Consider the following 16,476-nt stretch of genomic DNA (forward strand, 5'->3'; position numbering starts at 1 on the left):
CTCAGGTCATGATCCCAGGGTTCTGGGATCAAGTCCCACATCAGGCTCCCCGCTTGGTGGGGAGCCTGCTTCTCCCTCTATCCTTACCCCCTACTTGTGATCTCTCTTTCTTTCTCTCTTTCAAATAATTAATAAATAAATAAATTTTAAAAAGTAAAATAAAAAAAACAAAAAAATCATGTTTGATTACATTAGTCTTATCCAAAATATTTATTATTTGTGAGACTTGAGTGAGAGAGAAATGGTTATTTTATCTTCCATTTACATATTTAATTCTTTTCTTTTTTAAGATTTTATTTATTTGACAGAGAGGGATCACAAGTAGGCAGAGAGAGGGGGAAGCAGGCTCCCCACTGAGCAGAGAGCCCAATGCAGGGCTCTATCGCAGGACCCTGAGATTATGACCTGAGTTGAAGGCAGAGGCTTACTTAACCCACTGAGCCACCCAGGTGCCCCTATATATTTAATTCTTAACAAAGACAATAAAATGAAATTTTTGAAAAATCTTGTGCTCTAAAATTTTTCATTTTGTAGTATGTATGATGTTATTATAGTTGTTACATCTGTAATTTATAAATATACACAAATCAATTTTCTTTTTTAGGCATTTCAAGGCAAAGTTTGGTGACCTCTGACTTAGATATGTCCTTTATCAAAATGTCTTTTTATCTTGAAGGTAGTATGTTATGTGCTAATAAGAACAAGAGTTTTAGGGTTCAAATTCTGTTTTTTCCACTTAATGTAATGTGATCTTAAAAAGTAATCTAACCCTGCTAAGCCTCAATTTCCTCAACTAGAAAATGAAAATATCTTCCTCCAAGAGACTGTTATAAGGATTAAATGAGAATATGCATGTAGTACTGGGCAAACAGTAAATATACAAAAAGTTCTTATTACTGTGGTGCTTATTATCATTTAAGTAAGTTGTTTTGGTGTTATTTCCCCTTAAATTATTCTAAGGTGTTTTCCCCTCCTACAAATGGGGCAACTTCACATCATCAGAAACACTTAAAGTAATAGACATTGCTAATTGTCATAAACCTTTCCTTGCTCTTTATACATTCTTATATTCAGGATTTAGTCATTCAGCAAATACTTATTGGGGCATTACTGTATGGTGCATAGTCTTCTGGGTGCTGGGAATATAGTAGTGGAAAGTCTTTTGTTCCAACAAGGGAGACAAATAATGCGTAAACAAACAAATAATGGAATTTCAGGTAAATGATAAGCTCTGTGGAGAAAATATAGAAGAGTAAAGGCATAGAGCACTATGTGGGGAAAGAAGCCTTATTTTAGTTTTTTTTAATTTTATTTTTTAAGATTTTACTTATTGAGAGAGAGAGAGAGAGAGAGCATGCGCATGAGCAGGAGGAGGGGCAGAGGGAGTGGGAGAGAGAGAATCTGAAGCAGACTCTATGTGGAGCATGAAGCCCACTGAGAGACTTGATCTCACGACCCTGAGATCGTGACCTGAGCCGAACCAACTGAGCCACCCAGGCACCCCAAGAAGGCTAATTTTAGATGGGCAGGAAAGGTGAATATTGAGTAGAAATAAAAAATCAAGAAGGGAAAAATGATGGTGGTGTTGATTACTGTGGTAGCAGTGAAGATGGTAAGTGGTCAGAGTTAGGGATATGTTCTGAAGATGAAACTACTGCTTGTCTAGTCAGCTCAGCTGCTATAACAAAACTACTGTAGACTGGGTGGCTTAACAAAAATTTATTTCTTACAGTTCTAGAGACTGAGAAGTCCAAGATCAAAGTACTGTCTAATGTTATTCCTCACGAGGGACCTCTTCCTGGTTTGCAGAGGGCGGTCTTGTATCCTCCCACGGCAGGGGGAGAGATCTCATCTGTCTTATGTCTCTTCTTATAAAGGCACTAATTCCATTCATAAGTACTTCATGCTCCTGACCTCTCAAAGGTCTCACCTCCAATAACATCACATTGAGGCTTGTGGCTTCAACATGGGAATTTTGGGGGGACACAAGCATTCAGCCCATAACCTTGGGTTAGTTATGAGGATTGCTCCTAGGGTCACACAGTTTTGTTAAATAAAATCTCCAGCACCCATTAGAATCTTTTTTAATAACGTGGATAAACAACCCTGTAAACACAATCACAAAATTAATGTTATTCTAGTTCTTTGACTTGTGCCTCAAAATTCTGAATATAATCTAAATTAAGTCAACTATCATTTTTCATTCTTTCATTCAAAACAAAACAGGTAATGCCTGGGTGGCTTAGCTGGTTAAGTATCTGCCTTCAGTTCAGGGTCCAGGGATTGAGTCCCCAACCAGGCTCCTTGCTCAGCAGGGAGCCTGCTTCTCCCTCTGCCTGCCATTCCCCTGCTTTTGCAATCTCTCTGACAAATAAAATCTTTAAAAATAAATAAATTAATTAAAATCTTTTTAAAACTCAAATTTTCCATGACATATGTCTTAAGAGAGTTGTTAGAATTGGTAAGGAATTAAATTTATTTCTTGAAGAATCCTGTTGCTTGCTTTGCGGTTAGGCACAATAGCTACTGAGAAATTTATATTGTCTATTATTAGTAGTATTAGGGTTTTTTTTTTTTTTAAGCGTCTTTGCTATTTTGGGAATCATTTTTAGTTACCTATAAGGCTGTTTCCTCTGATAGAAATGAGATAAAAGGCTGATATCCTGTATGTGCTTGCTTTGAAGATTTGTTGTTCAAGGAAAAGTTAACAAGATGGTAATAGTTTGAAAGGTAAAAACCAGTTTGACATTATTTTTTTCTCTTTTGCTTTAAAATATTTTGAGCAAATTCAGTGAAGAATTTTATGCAAGATTTATTTTTGTGGGTTTTCTCAAAAATTTAACCAGAGGCAGGGAATCTGGGCAGCTAAGTCAGTTGAGCGTCTGACTCTTCATTTTGGCTCAGTATTATATTTTATTAAATATACCTACTAGAAATTTCCAAAATGCAGATAATTTGAGTAGTTCAAATTCCTACCCATCTTCCTGAGCAGATTTAAATTGCATTCAATATTTCTTAAAAAAAAAAAAAGATTTTATTTACTTATTTGAAAGAGAGAGCAAGCGCATGAGTTGGGGACTTGTGGGGGAGGGGCAGAGGGCGAGGAAGACTCCGGGTTGAGCAGGAAGCCTGATGTGGGCTTGATCCCAGGACCTTGAGATGATGACCCAGGCCAAAGGCAGATGCTTAACCCCAAGCCGAAGGCAGACACTTAACAACTGAGCCACCCAGGCGCCCCTGCATCTGGTATTTCTATAACACATGTCTTAGCATCCTCTGCTATAGCAAGTCGGGGCGTCCTCTTCTGACATTTAGGTTCGCTTTAGAGCTTTCAAGACAGCATTACAGAGACATGTATTCTTCTCTGGCTATCAGTGTTGCCTCTCCATTTTCACCCTTAAGTGATTTTCTTTTTCTAAGTATCCCCAGCAAGAACGACTCCAGAACATTAAGATTATTGAGGTTATGGAAAATGTATGCAGAAGTTTTTTGTTCTTAGAGGAATTTAACTTTGGAAGAGGATTACAGAATACTAAGGGGTGTAATGGGAGCACTCGGGAGTGATTAACTCCAGGTCAAGGTCTAAGGAAGGTTTCACAGTAAAACTTTGAAAGGGTCTTGAAAGTATATTGTGTGTTCAGGAAGTAATTAATTAGTAGCTATCATGTTTCTCTTAAGTAGGCTCCACACCCAGTGTGAAGCCCAAGGCATCACGGCTTGAACTCACGACCCTGAAATCAAGACCTGAGCTGAGATCAAGAGTCAGACGCTTAATTGCCAGAGCCATCCAGACAACCGGATAGCTGTCATTTACTGAGCAGTTACTATATGCCAGCAATTGTCTTAAATAGGTTTTTTTTTTTTTTACATCATTTCATATTTAATCCTTACAACAGCCTTATAGAATGAATACCCGTGTCTTTTGTGGCAGAGAGTACCAAGACCTGTATCAGTTATACTTAACCTCTTTGTGCTCTGTTTTCTCTTCTTCAAAATTAGGATAATGACAGTATTTATATCTCATGGATTATTACAAGCATGAGATGAGTTAATATTGGTAAAGTGAGTAAAATTATGCCTGATTAATAGATAACACTCCATAAGTGTTATCTGTAATAATATGATCATTCTTTAGATAAGGAAGCAGGCTTAGAAGGATTACATAATTTGAGGTTACACAGCCAAGAACCAAGTCTGGCGATATTTGAACTCTAGCTCTAAACCACTGGCGGATGTAAATTATTTGATGTTCTTGGAGTGTTCTTGATGTTCTTAGCATGTAAGCAAGGCAAATGGCAAGAATCAAGCTGGCAAGAGAGCGTGAAAGATCATCTATATCATAGAGAGGAGTATGGACTTTATCTTGTCTCTGGACACCATGAAATATTTACGTGTTTACTTTTATCCTTAAACCAAAAACTATTCGAGTAGCAAATTTATGACCATATTTTATGTATGCACTATAAGAGCGCACATATATGTATCTATGACATTTTTATAAAGCTTTAAAACTTCATGACTGGCTTATCCCAATTTTTTTCATTGATTTTTGTTGACCATGTGTTTATTTTGCCATTTTGTTGGCATTGACTAGCAAACACCACAAACAGTAGCAGGGGTCAAATGTTGAAAGATAGGCTTGTGAAGGAGAAAACCTAATATTGAGTAAATAATACCTACTAATGTAACTTATTTCTGCAAACTCGTGGCGGGGGGGTATTGTCCAATTTTTATGTCCTATCTCAGTTCAGTTCTTGGAAGTCCCTTGTCCTTTGGAGTAAGTTTTGATAACCACTTTGGTAGATTATGAAGCACCAGAACCCACCAAAAGTTTTAACTGGCTTGTGATTTGATCATATCTAACTTTTAGAAATATCACTTTGGCAACAGTATTGGAAGGGAGTTGATAGTAGAGGCAGGTAGGTCATAGAGGAGGCTATATTATGGTAGTTCTAGAAGAAGAATGGTAAGTACATAAGTTGAAGTTGTTGTACTAGGGATATTACATATACATATTACATATAAAAATACATATAATATTTAAATAAGTTGTGGCAGTAATGTCATAACTATTCTTGGTCACTTACGTTATACGAGAGACTTTATATATTATTTCATTTGATCCTTCTAATAACTCTATTGTTGTGTGTTATCACCTTGTTATGGAGTAAGGCTTGCATTGGTTAAGAGTACAAGGCCCACTACCAAGTAAGTTGCAGAAGATTTGAATCCAGGTGTCCGGCCCCAAAGCCTACACTGTTTGTATCCTGTACCATAATGCCTCCCTTATAAATACTGTGGTCTGTACCTATGTTTTATAACATGCTTTTTTAAAATTTTTTTATTTTTTATTTTTTTTTTTAGATTTTTAAAAATTTATTTGACACAGAGAGAGAAGTCACAAGTAGGCAGAGAGGCAGGCAGAGAGACAGGGTGAAGCAGGTTCCCTGCTGAGCAGAGAGTCCAACGCAGGGCTCAATCCCAGGACCCTGAGATCATGACCTGAGCCGAAGGCAGAGGCTTTAACCCACTGAGCCATCCAGATGCCCCATGTCTTTTTTTTAAAGATTGTGTTTATTTATTTGAGATAGAGTAAGAGTGAGCATGAGTCGGGGGAGGGAGAGAGGGAGAAACAAGCTCCCCACTGAGCAGGGAGCCCAACGTGAGGCTCGATCCCAGTACCCTGGGATCATGACCTGAACCAAAGGCAGACACTTAACCAACTGAGCAACTCCTAAACATGCCTTTTCTATGGCTTGTTTCATTGATGCTGAGTTAAAGATGATTTATTCTGTTTACTTAGGAATAACTTTCTTACATTCAGAGAATCTTCTTATCTCTTTCCCTTCCAAAAAAAGAAATTTTAAAATATTTTTATTAAAGAAGCCAAATATAAACGGAGCACATTGTGTCTCCAGAATATTTCTTTGCGTTCTTAATCTAACAATAGCAGTCAGTAAGCAGCACATTAAACTGGCTTTAATAAAAACCAAAGATTGTTTGTTATTAAAATATCTGGATGTATTTTATTCTTCTCTCACAGTTGCCTATTGTGACACTTTATGCTTCATGTATTTTTCCAAGGACATACTTAGTTCTGTGTTCATATGCAAAAGGCTGTATTTTTCTGTGTTTCAGTGCCTGAAATTCAGCTAGCAGTAGACAATTATCTTTAAAGATCCATGTCCTGATATCCTTTCTCTGAACTCTTTGCCTTGCATTGACGTGGATTCCCATGGCTCTAGACAGACTTTCCGAGTTTTTTGACCACACTGCACCATAATAAATACATGTACAATCCATTACACACACACACACACAACCGTGAAACAAACATTTTGAAGCAATACTTACCCTTACCTTCATGCAGGGTATTCTGATTAATATTATTGTTCACTGTTCTATTTCATTAAAAACATTTTAAGATTCTTCCTCTTCCAGTTAGGATGTAGGACTTGAAAAACATTTGTTCCCATAGTAACAAGAAAATCCTGGACAAAATAAAAATCATGCATTTCTCTGGGGCTAGTGAATAGTGTGTGGGGGGGAATTTTGGTGAACTGAATTCCAAAGTGAATTCCTTTATAAGTGAGCAAAGAGCCATAACAACTTCCATACCTGAGGATAAGAATATAGTCTGGATACAAGTAGCCCCGGCATAGCTGGTGAGGCTTCCAGGGGAAAGGGAAAAATCTGCCAAGTCTTAGTTCACAGTGTGGACTGTTGGAATTAGAATGTGGTGCTGCTTCGGCAGCACACATACTAAAATTGGAATTGGAGAGTAGATTGGAATCTGGAAGAATCCCACATGCAAAAACAAACCACTTGGCCCAATAATTATCTGCTGTTTCAGTTTTTACTAAGACAGCAGCATTGCAGGGGGTATGAGAAGCACAAAGAAGTTTTATAGTCCCACATATTTGTGCAGTGATATCCTGCCAGGGCTGAATCCAGAATTGAACCAAAAATAATTGAAACTGTACCCATCCTTAGTCCATCTCAAATACTAACAGTATTTAAAAGGTAGCAGCCACTCAGGAGGTTAGAGATGGGGCTAAAACCAGGTGAATTCCATGTAGTAAGACCTGCTACCCAGCTTCAGCTCAACTTGACTCGATGAGGAATCTGAATGTTCAGCCTCTCAATCTAATTACCAGAGAGAGGAATGTTTATAATCTCAGAAATATATAAAGAAAAACAAACACAAAGTGTATCTAGTTTATCTTTTCTTCTACTCTTCTTTTATAGGCAGTGTCGCGAATATGATTAAAAATTACAAGGTAGTAGGGATGATTGGCTGGCTCAGTGGGAAGAGCATGTGATTCTTGATTCTTGATTTTGGGATTGTGAGTTTGATCCCACAGTGGGGGTAGAGATTACTTAAATACATACATACATAAATTAAAATTACAAGACACTAGAAGAAAATAAAATGTGAGCCATAATGAAGAGAAAAAAGAGTCAATAAAAGGAAACCTAAAGGTGACACAGTTGTTGGCATAGCCAACAAGGGCTTTAAGATTATTATAAATAAATTAAATAATATGCAGGAAAAAAATAAATGGGTGAAAATATGGAGTATTTCAGAAAAGGAATGGAAGTGTTAGAAGAACTGGATAGAAAATTTGAAGCTGAAAAATACAATATCTGAAATAAGAATTATTAGATGGACTTAAAATCAGATTGGACTTTGACCTGTAGAATGTTTAATGAACTTGAAAACAGGTCAGTAGAATTTATCTAAACTGAAACAGAGAAAGAAAAAAAAAGGTGAAAGAAAATAAATGAACAGAGCACAAGTAACCTGTGGAATAATATTAAATCATCTAACATATGTGTAGTTAAAGTCTTAAAAGGAAAAGAGAAAGAATGGGGCTTAAACTCACGACCCCAAGATCTAGAGTTGGATGCTCTACCGACTGAGCTGGCCTGCTGCCCCAGGATATAACTTTGTTCAATAAAATCCACCCATTTTAAGTGTATGGTCGGTTAGTTTTGACAAATGTATACGCCCTTGTAACTGCCATCCCAACCAAGATATATTTTCATCACCCCCAAAAGTTCCCTCATACTCTTTTGAGGTTAGTTCTCACCCTCCTGGCCCTAGACAGCTACAGATCTGCTTTCTTTCATTATAGATTAATTTTGGCTGTTCTTTAATTTCATATAAATGGAATCATACTTTATGTACTTTTTTGTTTATGGATGTTTTTGGGAGATGTCTGCATTGTGCATATGGTGGGTTTTGTTCCTTTTCATTGCTGAGGAATATCCTGTTGCATGAATATATTACACTTGGTTTATGTATTCGCTTGTCGATGGCCTTTAGGCTGTTTCTAATTTGGGCTGTTCTGAATAAAGATGCTGTGAATATATTTATGTAGAAGTATGTGTGTGAACATAGCATTTTTCTTTCACATGAAATACCTACAAGTGAAATTGCTCCTTCATACGGCAATCATATGTTTAATTTTATAGGGAACTGCCAAACTGTTTTCCAAAGTGTGTACCATGTTACAACGGCACAGTGTTTGAGAGTTCCAGGTACTCCCATACTTAGTATCCTTTCACATTTTAACCATTCTAGTGGGTATGTAGTGGTATCTTGGGTTTTAATTTGCATGTCTTTAATGACTAATGATAGTGTACCACTTTTCAGGTACTTTATTTTACTAACTGGCTACTAATAAAATCTTTTGTAAAAAGATCACATCTGATGCATATTTTAATTATATTGTTTGCCTTATTCATTTGTAATATTTATATGTTGTGGATTTAAATGCTTGTCAGATATATGTAGTTTGAATATTCTCTGCCTCTTTGTGGCTTGCTGTTTCATTTTTAAAACATACTTAGAAGAGTGCAAGATCTTAATTTCTTCCTTCTGTGGGTTTGTGCTTTTTATGTCCTAAGAAATCTTTTCCTTAGGGTACCTCGGTGGCTCAGTGGGTTAAGCCTCTTCCTTCAGCTCAGATCATGATCTCAGGTCCTGGGATCGAGCCTCACATCAGGCATCTTGCTCAGCGGGGTGCCTGCTTCTCCCTCTCCCGCTGCCTTCCTCTTCGCCGACTTGTGATTTTCTCTCTGTCAAATAAATAAATAAAATCTTAAAAAAAAAAAAAAACAAGAAAGAAAGAAAGAAAAGAAAAGAAAAAAATATTTTCCTTCTCTAAAAAATTTTTTTGTCTATTTTTTCTTCTAGGAGGTTTATAGTTTTATTTGTTGGGTTTAGGCTTATGATATATTTCAAGTTAACTTTTGTAAATGCTGTGTAATGGTCAAGGCGAATTTTTTTTCCCTGTAAATATCCATTTGTTCCAAAGCAATCTATTGGAAAGATTATTTTCCCCCAGCTTTGTGGAAGTCTATTGACTATATTAAGTGTCAGTCTCTTTCTAGACTCTGTACTGATCTGTTGATCCATTTGCTTCTGTTTTCACTAATACACATTGTCTTGATTATTGTAGCTTTACAGTGTCGAAATCAATAGTATATGTTCTTCAACTTTCTTATTTTTAAAAAAGTTTTAGGCTATTTGAGGTCCTTTGCATTTCCAGATAAATTTAAGAATCAGCTTGTCAATTTCTGCAACAAAGCTACTGTGATTTTGATTAGGAGTGCGTTGAATCTACAGCTCAATTTTGAGAGAATTTGATGTCTTAACAAAATTTAATCTTCTTGTTCATTAATGTGATGGATCTCTGTTTATTTAGTAGCTCTTTAATTTTTTTTCTTAGCAATATCTTGTATTTTCAATGTACAAGTTTTGTACCCCTAAGCATTTCATGATTTTTATGCAACTTTTTATGTTATTTTACATTTCACATTCCAATTATTTATTCCGTGTATGTATAAGTACAATTTCTCCCTTACATATTGATCATGTATCCTGAGACCTTGCTAAATTCCCTGATGAATTTTAGTAGATTGTTACTGTAAATTTCTTAGGAATTTCTGTTTTTTTTTTTTTTTTAAGATTTTATTTATTTATTTGACAGACAGAGATCACAAGTAGGCAGAGAGGCAGGCGGAGGGAGACGGTGGAAGCAGGCACCCTGCTGAGCAGAGAGCCCAATGTGGGTCTCGATCCCAGGACCCTGGGATCATGATCTGAGCCAAAGGCAAAGGCTTTAAACCACTGAGTCACCCAGGCGCCCCTCTTAGGACTTTCTACATATACAATCTTGTTTAATTTCTTTTCCGTTTTTTTTTCTTTTCCCTTTTTTATGCCATAAGTTTATTTACAAACGTATTATGCTGAATTCAAGAGTTTGACTCATTTTTCAAAGAGATTGAACCTCTTAAATGTTCCTTTTCACATCTGTTTAATGGATTAATTAAAACATCCTTATTTCTTAAGCAGCTGGTGTCTTACTATTAAAAAAAAAAGGTACTGCAAATCCAGAGTACACAGTTATCATAATCAGTAACTACTACTTGTTTTCCACTGAAAATGACAAATTCTTCCCTAAGCCCTTTTCATAGTGGCTACGACAGACCACATAGGTTGTGAACCACTAGATGGTCTGTCCCAATGTAGCACTGTAGGGAGTTCTGTAAAAGGTGTAGGGACCCAGGATCAATGGCAGCACCACACCAAGTCCTCCTCTTTTTCACGACCTTGTTCCTCAGTGTGTCAGAGCCGAAAGGGCACTTTCCCTATCGAAATGAAATAAGAGTATTGAATAAAAGCAGTGAAAGAAGATATCCTTGCCTTTTCCCAGTCTTAAGGGAAAGGTGTCAAATCTTTTGCCACTTAGTGTAATATTACCTTGGTTTTTTCATAGTTGCCATTTATCAGACTGTGGAAATTCAATTTCTGATTTGCTAGAAGGTTTTTTCCCCCAATTATGAATAAGTGTGAAATTTTTTCAAATGCTTTATTGCATCTACTAAGATAATTACAAGGGGACTTTTTTCTTTATCTCATAAATATAAAGATTTTTTTATTTTAAAGCAACTTTGCATTCTCTTATAATCTACTTAGTCATGACTCCGTATTTTTTGTGTTTATTTATGACTTTTATTCGCTGATGTTTTGAAAGGACCTTCACATGAGTTCATGAGTTCTGTTCTATATTTTTCTTCCCTTGTAGTGTCTTTGGTTTTCCAACAGGGTAATGTTGGTCTTACAAAATGAGTTAAAAATGTTTCCTCTTCTGTTCTCTGGAAGAGTTTGTATAAGATTAGTATTATGTCTTTGAATGTTTAATAAAATTAACAAGTGAATGTTTAATAAAATTAACAAGTGAAGCTGTGTGGACCTGGAGTTTTTTTAATGTAAGGCTTTCAATTAAAATTTTAATTAAAAAAAATAGAGACACTCAGAATTCCTGTATCTTCTTGTGTCTGTTTTGGCAATTTATATCTTTCAAGGAATTTGTCCATCTCATTTAAGTTGTCGAATTTACTACAACAAATTTATTCATAATCATTCTTTATATCCTTTTATGAAAGATCTGTAGGTAATGACCCCTTTTTCATTCCTCATACTTTTAATTTGTGCCTTTTCTTCTTTTTTTCTTTGTTCAGCCCACTTAGATGTTTATCAATTTATTGACATCTCAAATAACTTTTTATGTTTCATTGATTTCTTTGTTGTTCGGTGGTTGTTATTTCATGAATATTTACATCTTACTATTTTCTTCTACTTGCTTTGAGTTTAATTTACTTTTTATTCCTTCTTAAGAAACAACCTTAAATCTTTGGGATTTTTTTTTTCAGATATAAGTGGAATAATGACATTCAAATTTCACTATAGGATTTAGAAGCATGTAATATTGAAAAGGATGGTACATTGCAGGATGGGCAGTAGGATAATTTAGACAGATGTGAATGTAGAGCATTAATCTGGAGAATAATTTAAAATGATGACTTGAGGGGCACCTGGGTGGCTCAGTGGGTTAAAGCCTCTGCCTTCGGCTCAGGTCATAATCCCAGGGGGATTATGAAGTGAGGCCCATTTAGGGCTCTCTGCTCAGCAGGGAGCCTGCTTCCTCCTCTCTCTCTCTCTCTCTCTGCCCACTTCTCTGTGTACTTGTGATCTCTGTCTGTCAAATAAATAAATAAATTTTTAAAACTTTAAAAAAATAAAGTGATGACTTGAAACTTAATGGAATACAATGTGTTTTAACTTGAAACAGCAAGATACAGTGTTTCCAAACTTTTTTTCTTTTTATAACATAAGCATTTCCAAATATCTTGGCATTTTCCAGATATCTTTTGATTATTTATTTTTAATTAAGTTCCATTGTGTGTTAGAGAATCATTCTCAGGATGACTTCAGTCATTTAAAATTCATTAAGTTTTATTTTATTGTCCAACATATGGTTTACTGGTTAATATTCCATGTATGCTTGAATATATGTTCTATTGTTGTTGGGTGCAGTGTTCTAAAATGTCACTTAGGTCAAGTTGATTAATGGTGGTATTCAAGTCTTTTATCTATTTCCTGATTTTCTGTCAATGGGGCTATTACTCATGAAGAGTAATGAAATCCTCATTAAATTACAGATATGTCCATTTGTCCTTTTGGCTCTACATTTTTTGCTTCTTACATTTTGAAACTGTGTTATGATGTACATGAACATTTAGGATTATTCAATCTTGGGGGCACTTGGGTGGCTCAGTCATTAAGTGTTTGTCTTCAGCTCAGGTCATGATCCCAGGGGATTGAGCCCACATTGGGCTTCTTGCTAGTCAGAAAGCCTGCTTTTCCCTCTGCCACTCTCCATGCTTGTGTTCCCTCTCTTGCTGTGTCTCTCTGTCAAATAAACAAATAAAATCTAAAAAAAAGTGGGGGGGAGGATTATTCAGTCTTATTGACGAATTGTTTCCATTTTTGTTTGAAATGTCTTTATCTCTTTATCTCTGCTAGTATTTCTTGGCCTAACCTCTTTATTGTAACAGAAGTGTCTTGAAATTCAAAATGCAGTTCTTAAAGAAGTGCAGAGTTAGGTCTTGTTTTTTTGTTTTTTAATCAAGTATGATCATCTTTGCCTTTTATTTAGAATTTAGCTCATTTTCAGTTAACATAATAATTAGTATGGTTAGATTTAAGTGTAGTCTTGCTATTCATTTTTTTTTAAAGATTTTATTTATTTATTTGACAGAAATCACAAGTAGATGGAGAGGCAGGCAGAGAGAGAGAGAGAGAGAGAGAGAGAAGCAGGCTCCCTGCTGAGCAGAGAGCCCGATGCGGGACTCGATCCCAGGACCCTGAGATCATGACCTGAGCCGAAGGCAGCGGCTTAACCCACTGAGACACCCAGGCGCCCGCTATTCTTTTTCTGTTTCTGTTTGGGTTGGTTTTTTTTTTTTGATTTTTTGGTTTTTTGGGGTTTTTTGGTGGTGGTGGTGGTGGTGGTTCTTGCGGTTTTTCCTCCTCCCTGCCACCCCTGTCTTTTTCTGCACTGAGTATTTTTTTAGAATTCGATTCTAAAGTGATTGCTTTAGAGTTCACAGCATACAACTTTAATCTTTCCCCTTCAGATAATCTACTACATGGGCTCCTGGCTGCCTCAGCCAGAGGAACATGCAACTCTTTTTTTTTTTTTTTTAAGATTTTATTTATTTATTCGTCAGAGAGAGAGAGAGAGAGCAAGCACAAGCAGACAGAGTGGCAGAGGGAGAAGCAGGCTCCCTGCGGAGCAAGGAGCCCAATGTGGGACTCGATTACAGGACGCTGGGATCATGACCTGAGCCGAAGGCAGCCGCTTAACCAGCTTGAGCCACCCAGGCGTCCCAGGAACATGCAACTCTTGATCTTCACGTTGTGTGTTTGAGTCTCATATTGGATATAGAGATTACTTAAAAATAAAATCTTAAAAAAAAATGTACTACTTTATGCATAAAGTAAGAAATTTATATATATCTTTCCATTTTCCTTTCCCTCCTTTGTACTCTTCTTACATTTTATTCCCACATTGCTATAAATTCCACAATATAGTGTAGACAGTGCCAGCTTCATGGGCAGACAATCAGTGTAGCTATACAGGGTCCTGCACTCAAAAGGGCCCTTGTGGGGCTTTATGCTCTGTTGCAGACATCTTGAAATTCTGATAAATTAATCTTTGAATTTGTGGGTTTGTTTGCTTGCTTTTAAAGATTATTTATTTATTTGACACTGAGATAGAGAGCACAAGTAGGCAGAGCAGCAGGCAGAAGGAAAGGGAGAAGCAGGGTCTCTGCTGAGCAGGGAGCCCACTGTAGGATTTGATCCCAGGACCCTGGGATCATGACCTGAGCTAAAGGTGGATGCCTAACTGTCTGAGCCTCCCGCTTTTAAGACCTTTCAAAAGCTTTGTTAGGGGGCGCCTGAGTGGCTCAGTGGGTTAAAGCCTCTGCTTTCAGCTCAAGTCATGATCCCAGGCTCCTGGGATCAAGCCCTGTGTCGGGCTCTCTGCTCAGCGGGAAGCCTGCTTCCTTCCCTCTCTGCCTGCCTCTCTGCCTACTTGTGATCTCTGTCTGTCAAATAAATAAAAAAAAAAAAAAAAGCTTTGCTAGGGTAGTTCTAAGGTAGTCTTTATTGTAGGGCTAATTTAGCCCTGCTGACAAGCCATGCCCTCCTAACGTCCTTACTGAATTGCCTGGGTGTTCAATAAGTCTGCTCCTCTGTAGATCATTGGAAGTTGGACATTTCCCAGCCCTTTGTGAACTCTGGGTATTAATCAGCTTCCAGGTCCCTATAGTTGTTCTTTCCCCAGTAATTTGTTTCCAGCAGTGTTACCCTGTGCCTTAACAGCTTAGTATTTAAACCAAGACTCCAGGGATCCTACATAGATTTCTGGAGCTTTTTCTGTGTTGTTCCCTCCTATCTGATATGGGGCCCCGAAAATGCCATGTTTCTTAGCCCCTCCAAACTCTGATCCATTTATCTGTAACTCAGCAAGCGTATCATGTTCTGTGCTATTTTCTGGAAAGAGCCTCCAAGGTGAAAACTGAGCCAACATAGTGCCTGCCTCATTTGTTTTTCTTCATTGAGAGGTTACAGTCCTGTGTTGTCTGTTATCCAATATCAAAAGCATTTATTTTATTTAATCTGTAAGTCTGGTTTTGTAGTTATGCTGGGAAAGCAAGTCTAGTTCAATGACTTTTGTGGCCGGTGGTAAGAGTCTTTCTTGTCCCTTTCATCATTTTTCTTTCTTTTTTTTCTTTCTTTCTTTTTTTTCATTTTATTCATTGATTTGACAGACAGAGATTACAGGCACACAGAGAGGCAGGCAGAGAGAGAGGAAGGGAAGTAGGCTCCCCACTGAGCAGAGAGTCCGATGTGTGGCTTGATCCCAGGACCCTGGGATCATGACCTGAGCCGAAAGCAGAGGATTTAACCCACTGAGCCACCTAGTCGCCCCAGAATATGAACTTTTAAATTCATTTAAATTTCTCACAAATTCAGGACACCTGGGTTGCTCAGTCAGTTAAGCAGCTACTTTCGGCTTAGGTCATGATCCCAGGTTCCTAGGATCGAGTCCCACATTGGGCTCTTTGCTCAGCAAGGCATTTGCTTCTCCCTCTGCCTTCCTCTCCACCTGCTTGTACTCTCTCTCTCTTTCTGACAAATAAATAAAATCTTAATATTTGTTTATTTATTTGACAGACAGAGATCACAAGTAGGCAGAGAAGCAGGCAGAGAGAGAGGAAGAAGCAGGCTCCCTGCTGAGCAGAGGGCTTAATGCGGAACTCGATCCCAGGACCCTGGGATCATGATCTGAGCCGAAGGCAGAGGCTTTAACCCGCTGAGCCACCCAGGCGCCCCTTTCATCATTTTCTAATTGAGGTAAAATTCACATAAAAATATTAATCATTTAAGAGCATATCCTCAGGGCGCCTGGGTGGCTCATTTGGTTGAGCTTAGACTTGGTTTCAGCTCAGGTCTTGAACTCATGGGTTGTGAGACTGAGCCCTCACCCCTACCCCACATTCCCTAACCCTCCCCATTGCACCCCTGTTGGGCTCTGTGCTCAGCGCGAGTCTGGTGGAAGAGTTTCTCCTTCTGTCCCTCCCCCCACACTCACACAACTGCCCTCTCTCTTTGTCTGTCTAAAGTAGATCAGTCGTTAAAAGTATACTCTTACATCAGTTTTTAAATCAACTTTCAGAATGATCCAGATTCTTCCTATTTTGTCAGATATTTATGTTTGATCAAATAAAATGTTTTAAAGGATTTGAAGTGAGAAGCTTTCCCATGTAAAGCTTGAGTTAGTAAAACAGAGCATCAGTATTCTCTTTTCCAGAGAATTTCACTTACCTGAATGGACTCAAATTGGTTTCTTTTTAATATGTTAAGAACACAGAATCCTGTATATGATAAGTTATATTATACATTACATTTTAAGCTGATAAAGTACAGCTGATGGGTTTCTTGGATGAAAGTAAATCCTCAAGGAGCTACCTGGGTGGCTCAGTGGGTTAAGCCTCTGCCTTCAGCTCAGGTCATGATCTCAGGGTCCTGGGATAGAGTCCCACATCGGGCTC

At 37.5% G+C, this 16,476-nt stretch overlaps 1 protein-coding gene and 1 pseudogene across 1 annotated transcript in view; one reads left to right on the top strand and one right to left on the bottom strand.

Moving 5' to 3' along the window:
- The window catches only part of DENND2C (DENN domain containing 2C), an 83,489-nt gene that overhangs the window by 24,446 nt on the left and 42,567 nt on the right, over window positions 1-16,476 (top strand). The window lies entirely within an intron of this gene.
- On the bottom strand, window positions 10,349-10,785 carry LOC123392546 (annotated as a pseudogene).

The sequence above is a fragment of the Mustela putorius genome, unplaced genomic scaffold (assembly GCF_011764305.1).
Source record: "Mustela putorius furo isolate JIRA1106 unplaced genomic scaffold, ASM1176430v1.1 tig00000585_pilon_pilon_pilon, whole genome shotgun sequence".
Lineage (NCBI taxonomy): Eukaryota > Metazoa > Chordata > Mammalia > Carnivora > Mustelidae > Mustela > Mustela putorius.